The sequence below is a fragment of the Rattus norvegicus genome, chromosome 6 (assembly GCF_021556685.1).
Source record: "Rattus norvegicus strain SHRSP/BbbUtx chromosome 6, alternate assembly SHRSP_T2T, whole genome shotgun sequence".
In the NCBI taxonomy this organism is placed as follows: domain Eukaryota; kingdom Metazoa; phylum Chordata; class Mammalia; order Rodentia; family Muridae; genus Rattus; species Rattus norvegicus.
Window position 1 is genome coordinate 95,737,501 of NC_141539.1, and position 7,228 is coordinate 95,744,728.

Sequence of the window (7,228 nt, forward strand, 5' to 3'; positions counted from 1 at the left end):
ATCCAAATATATTGCGTTTTGTGAGAATGGCGTTCCTATGTCAGTATAGCCACTGGAGGGGACTGAAGTTCAGATGAGGTAACGAACTCACTGTTTCAGGACATGTGACCACAGCCATCCGCCCTAGGTGAGAGTGTTTAGCTGAGGACAAGGGTGGGGACTAGGGAGTGCTGTCAACTAGTTTTAAATCCCCCATTACTGCTTTATTTGCTTCATCGGCTCTCAGATACTTTGTATAGGCTGATCCCCAAGCAGCGGGCAATGGACGTAAGCGACTCCGCCTAGCCCTTCGATTCTTAAGACATGTGTATAGAGTCAGCAGAGGATCGTGACTTCTCAAAAGTTCTGCTTAAATGCTCTGAGCCATTGCAGGTGACAAAGCTAAATACTTAGAGATTAATGGAAGGCTATAAACAAAGCACAGCTATAATTAACCAACTCATTACACAGGGCGGGTGTTTACCCATCCGGCATCAACTGTAATCAGCTGAGGTCGCCTCCATGAGTTGCTCTCATCCCTGCAAGAGGTTGATTTTGTTAGAACAGACAGCTCTCAACTGGGAAAGGAATTGTGTTGCAAGTCTGCTTCTAAATTGATGGACTAACATTTAAGACACACATCCCAAACTTCCTGTACTAGCCTGAAAATGCTTGTTTTATCCCAGGATATTATTAAAAGTTGTTTAGTTGGTTGGTTTTGGTTTTGTCTTTTGTTTGTTTGTTTGGTTGGTTGGCTGTTGGGTTGGTTTTGTTGGGGTTTTTTTCTTCTTTTTCCTTTTGCCTTTTGCCTTAGTAAAACCATCTGTCAAAGAAGTCTGTGGGGCGACCCCCACAGGCAGATAGAAAGATGAGAGCAGTGCCCACAGGGCAAGAGTATAATCTCAGGTTTAATTCTCCTAGTTCTCCATACTCAGCTAGAACACACAGAAAACACCATCAGGTGAGTCTGGCCTGATGAAGCACTTCAAACCCTGTCCATATTTAGGTTGAACAATGGTCACTGTTTCTTCATCCCTACCCCCAACACCTTGCCCCAGTTTAGAGCAGCACTTGAAGATCTTTGGCCATCATGGAAGAATTGTCTAGAAAATGTAATCTTCTGATCCACAGACATAAAAGGAAGGAAGTAGGATTGGGAGTTGTTCCAGAGCCATAAACTTCTATCCCAGAATTGTCCCAGAGTAGGTGATGCTTCCCCGAAACATTAAGGCACTTTTGTGAAAGCTTTTAAATGCAGTATCAGTATGAATGGGTGTGATGATTAACTTTTCAACTTGATTGGATGGCTTAAAACCCTGGGCATTAGTGTGTGATGAGAATTACAGAATTTTGGTTTCATAAAAACAAAAAAAAGTATCTTAAGAATATGCTTTGGTTTTAATCCCAGGTATGGGATATGAGGCTGCTTCAGATTGTCCACAGCAGCTGACTCTGATTTGCCTCATTCAAAAACAAAAGCAATGGGGGCAGTGGAAGGAAGTTGGAGAGATGGCTCAGTGGTTAAGAGCACCGACTGCTCTTCCAGAGGTCCTGAGTTCAATTCCCAGCAACCACATGGTGGTCACAACCATCTGTAATGGGATCCCATGCCCTCTTCTGATGTGTCTGAAGACAGTGACAGTGTACTCATATACATAAAATAAATAACTCTTTAAAAAGAAAGGAAAAAATTGAGACAGGCCTTCTCTGTGTGCATCCTGGTTGCTGTAATGGGAGCTGCTGTGCCGCCATCACTGACACCTCTGAGACAGTGAGCTAACACATCCTCTACACCAGCATGGCGTGGAGAACATGGCACGGTTATCAGTGTGAGCTTCAGTGTTTGGTGCACTGCAAAAGACCATGAAGGACATTGAGCAAAGCTGTGAGTAAATTTGAAGAGACTAGCTAAAGACGGGAAAAAAAAAAAAGACCTTTGCTGTTTTCTTCTAAGCTACGAGTTCTTCTCAGGAAATTAGTATTTTAGAAAAACAGATCATAGGCCGGAGGGGTGATTTAGTAGGTACAGGTGTTTACTGCCAAGCCTGATACCCCAGGTTGAACCCCAGAATCTGTATGATACTCTCCCACACACTGTCTTCTGACCGTCACATACACACACACATACCACATGCATACCTTCATTAAATTAATTAAAATTTTAAAATAGATTAACCAGGAAGCAAATGCCTTTTAGAGAAAACTTATCGTTAATGTTCTCAGAGGTAGAGTATATTGCATGTAGAAGACTAGAGAAGGTTGCCACACAGAAAAAGGAGAGTTCTACATCACAGAGCTAAGTGAATGTCCCAGATGAAGGTTGGCAGAGAAAGGGCGTCCCCCCAAAAGCAGTAAAGGTCAAGAGGACAACAGGAAAGGAAAGAAAAGGAAAGGGCGCTGACGTCCAGGACCTGCAGACATGAAAAGCCAGCTGGTGCTCATGGACCAGATGGAAAGAGAAGGCTTGCAAGAAAATGACTCAGAGTGAGGACAGGCATGTCCAAACTAGAAAAAATGCAGGGAACGCCCAAAAAACCAATAGTAAAAACCAGTTCAAGACAGATCAGGGAGTTTTCAAAAACCCGCAAAGTCTCATAAATGTGTTTGTTTTTTAAAGAGTGATATGGGAGGCTAATAGTTCTGTGAAGAATGTAGACGCTGCTGCTGACACAAATACACAATGAGGAGACCAAATAGTAGTAACTGAGGACGTTAAGAGTAGTAACTGAGGACGTTAGGGTTAGGTCGTTAGGTCGGGTAACTCCGCCTGCTCTCCCAGAGAAGGAAACGGTGCCTGAGGGGAGGCTGTTTGTAAAGGTGCTGTGGGAGGGTCTGGACTTTGCTTTTAGAAAGCTGCTAATAGCCTAAAGTGAGTGCAGACACGTTAAAAAAAAAAAAAAAAGCAAAATGCCTTTGAGAAATATGGATGTAAATCCTTCTCTGAAACTGCTCTGTGGGTTGAAATCATTGCTGTGTGGAGATGGCGCCTAGTAGTGTCTTTGACTTTTAAATTATGCAAATGTACCACTTGGATACACTGCGTAATTCTTTTTCTTTTTCTTTTTCTTTTTTTTTTTTTTTTTTTTTTTTTTGGTTCTTTTTTTCGGAGCTGGGGACCGAATCCAGGGCCTTTCGTTCTTTTTCTTTTTTAAAGAGATCAAATTCATTTCACTCACTAACCACTGAACTGCTCTTAGTGACCTTGCTTTCCTGGAAGCCACAGAGAAGTGGTGGCCTTGACGGGGTGGTGACATGGCTTCTGTCCGGGAAGTGTTGCTGTGTTTGGGTAGAAAAGATAGGATGCGTGCATAGCCCAGCGCGCTGCGGCTCCGGAGGCCTACAGTCACTTCCCGGCGATGAGCTCGTACTGTCTGCGAGGTGTCGGGATATTAATGAAAAGCCTCGAGGAGCCACATGGGATTTGTTAGAAGGAAGGTGCCAGAAGGTGAGGCGGCTCCCCTTTTCTGGGCAGGCAGGGAAGCGTGGCACGATGCCGCTGAGAGCGATCTGGCTTGAGTTTCCTCGCTGAGAACGGCCAACAGATGGGTGTCTGGTAACCCAACGCCCTGTTGAAAGGACCCAAGTCAATTGCTCCACCTGGCACTGGGGCTGGCTCGACCTCCAGTTTCAGCTTCAAGCCTCTTGGGGGCTAAGGACAAAAAGTAGTGAAACCTGAGACTCTCTATTCAGAGGGAGGGGCTGTGGACACAGAAGGTGGGGAGTTGAGGGAAGGGATCTCACCAGAAGTTTGTGAACTAGTCCATCTAGATCAAGAGCTGAGAAACCTAAAGGATTCTGAAGCTACATGGGAGCTTTTGTAAGAGCCAATCAGAACCTTGAGGAGAGCTGCCAAGGACTATGAAACCCATCCAACCTTCAACTCCTCTCAGACTCCTGCTGGTACCAGATGTACACACCCCAGCCACAGATCCAGGCAGCCCTCTCTCTTTCTCTTCTTCTGTCCCTAAGTTCGGATGCAATGGGAACTTTCTGCACCCAGGAGACTGGGATGAATGTTGAAAATCTGCCTTTTAAGCTGGGGACCTGCCCGCCACTGTCTATGATGAATTGGTGCTACAGGAACCACAGGTGCCCTCGGAGGGTGGGGGTATGGCTCTCAGGGAGGGGCGTGGCTCCCAGTTGGGGCGGGGCTATCTGTAGGGGCGTGGCTATCTGTAGGGGCGGGACTCTCCTATAGGTTATTGCCATTTTTCATTCCAGTCATCTCCAGAGAATGATGGTGTGAAAAGGAAGGGACAGAGGTCATCAGGGGAGGTGAAGTAGTGAATGTATTAGATGCTAAAAATTAACAGAGCTTTCTTTGTTCTTTAAATATTGCTGTAGGTTGTTCAAATAGGTTCAGAAGCCATTGCCCTCCTCCCCATTTGCAATAACATCCTAAGGACCTAGATTAGTGCAGGGCCTGGCATAGGAAGGCTACCAAATGCAATGGTGTGTCTTCAAATGTTCCAGGGACCCCACATTCTGTGGTTTACAGGCCTGAGGGGATCATGATTCCTTCTTTGGTGTGGCGCCAGTCAGAGGCTCAGCTTGGAGACAGTCCTAAGCGCATGTTGCTCACCGCACTAACAGTTCAGGAGTGATGAACAAAACCAAAAGCAGAGATGGCAGGGCATATGGATTCCTGGTCCCACCCTGTGTTTCAGAACGCAAGCGAGGCGAGGTATTGGCTTTTAGAGCATCTCCCTCACTTCCTTGATTGGCATATGAGTGACTCGCAAGCATTATATGTGGGAAAGGGGAATGGCTTTCTGGAGCTGTAATCAGATTGCAGGCCGCTTCTCTTGGATCTGCTCACGTTGGTTACAAACAGAAAAGGAATCCCGCTGTCATGACTGGGTGAATCTAGATGAACTGCCCCGTGGGGCAGGAAGGACCTCATTCGGAGCTGGGCTTTCCTGGGCCCTGCCTGTTCTGATTGTAGCCTGACCTCTGGTGGTCAAAGAGTAATGCACAAGAGCAGTTCCAGGGGACAATAAAAGATAGGCTTGGAAACTCACTCCCCCTGAGCCTCAAGACTGGGGCTAGCTAAGGAGGTTGTATCAGCCTTGGTCCCGTGTTCACTTTTAGCTGACCACCGAAGTACCTTCCTGTTTCATCCAAGAGAGCAGAAGGTGGGGGGTGGGGGGGGAGGGGAGGGACTAGAGGTTGGGTCTCTCCATGGTACATCTCATCAACTTTGTCTTTGTTTTTCTCCTCTGAGAGGGGAGGGTGGCCAGGGTTGACAAAGCTGCAACGGATGAAGTGTATGCTGGTGGCTTGCTATTCACATTGTGGCTTCTTTTCAGTTTTCCTCACAGGCGCTCGCCTGGCTGGACACCCCAAAGCACTTCCAAGAAGGGACAGAGCTGTCTCTCCTTCAGTGATGGCTCCTAATGTCCCACTGGGTCACCGTGTGGCTCACTTCCCATCCAGACCATGCTCGGTTTCCTAACCTGTGAGATGAAAAGGATCCTGTCGTTGAAAGAGGCTCGTAAGGACATCCTAAGCGACATACGTGGATCAGCGCTGTACCTCATGCCAAAGCACACGGAGCCTGTATATTCCTAGAGCTGGGCCTTGGAATCAATCGCAAGGAGTGACCATCCTTTAACCAAAGGTGACTCCTGGGCTGTGAAGGCAGAGAAGGTCAGCGTAGTGCCGGTGCATCGAGCTGTTTCCAGTCAGGGGTCTGGAGAGGTAGATGGTGACTGTGTGTGGTTCATTTAGCCAGTCACCTAAAACACAGCTGAAGGCCTCAGTAAGGCCAGCACTAGGCTGGATGCTCGAAAGACAAAGTAAAGAAAGACATGTGGATGACCCCACCCCCACCCCCACCCCCGGAGTCAACTTCGGTCCTAGACTCAAAAGCTGTCCTTGGACTTCTCTGGTGGGTTTAGCGCTTTAATTTCCTGCTGGATTGCCACTACTACCAGTCGCACTCAGACAGTAGAAATTACTCAACACATGAAGTACTTCTATGAGGAAGTCCTTTTGTTTGGTTGGCTGGTTTCGGTTTTTCGAGACCGGGTTTTTCCGTGTAGCCCTGGCTGTCCTGGAACTCGATCATAGACCAGACTGGCTTCAAACTCAAAGACCCACCTGTGTCTGCCTCCCGAGTACTGGGATTAAGGGCCCTGCACAGCTGAGAGGGGTGCTTTTATAATCCTCATTTTCCAAATGAGAAAGTCCCAAGGAAGATCAAGACTGCCCAAGACAACAGGAGTCCCAGTGAGCCTTCCTTCAGTGTTCACACTGTGGTCCACACTGACCTCTAGTGATCACTAGAGGTCACTAGAACTCTCGAAGTACTTCACCTCCAATCTTTGTGCCTCTGTTTTGTTGCTTCGAGTCCACTTTTCTCTCACTTTAAGGCTTACTTGTTTTTATTTTATGGGTATGTTTTGCTTGCCTGTGTGCGAATGAAACATATATCTTCAGTGCCCATGGAGGCCAAAAAAAACACGTCAGATCCCCTGGAGCTGAAGTGATAGACAATTGTGGACCACCATGTGGGAACTGAACCGGGGTCTTCCAAAAGAGTACCCAGTGCTCTTAGCCATTCCATCATCTCTCCAGTTCCTCCCCTCTCTCTTTAAAAGTTATCTCTACCCCTGCGCCCATCCTGACACTCTTTCCTCTACTCTGGGACGATGTTACATGCACACGAGCAGTCACAATTCACTCATTGCAACCCCGTCTCTTGTCTCTTCCTACCACTTAGGACCATGCCCCTTTCACCCTCATCTTAGCCCTTCAGTTCACATCCTGAACTCACTCCCTCCTCTCAGTCCATGACAAAAGGTTTCGTTTTTAAACCAAAACACAATGAAAACACAGGAACAGAAGAGATTCTTTGCCCTCTGTCCACCTGTCCACCCTACCTTTAGCATACAGTTCCAGAAGGTATCCATCCCAACTTTCTCTGCTTTCTCAACTCCATTTCTTGTTCCCCTGTGCCTCAGTCAGGGTTTCTATTCCTGCACAAACATCATGACCAAGAAGCAAGTTGGGGAGGAAAGGGTTTATTCAGCTTACATTTCCATGTTGCTGTTCATCACCAAAGGAAGTCAGGACTGGAACTCAAGCAGGTCAGGAAGCAGGAGCTGATGCAGAGGCCATGAAGGGATGTTACTTACTGGCTTGCTTCCCCTGGCTTGCTCAGCTTGCCCTCTTATAGAACCCAGGACCACCAGCCCAGAGATGGCACCACCCACAATGGGCTGGGTCCTCCCTTCTTGATCACTAA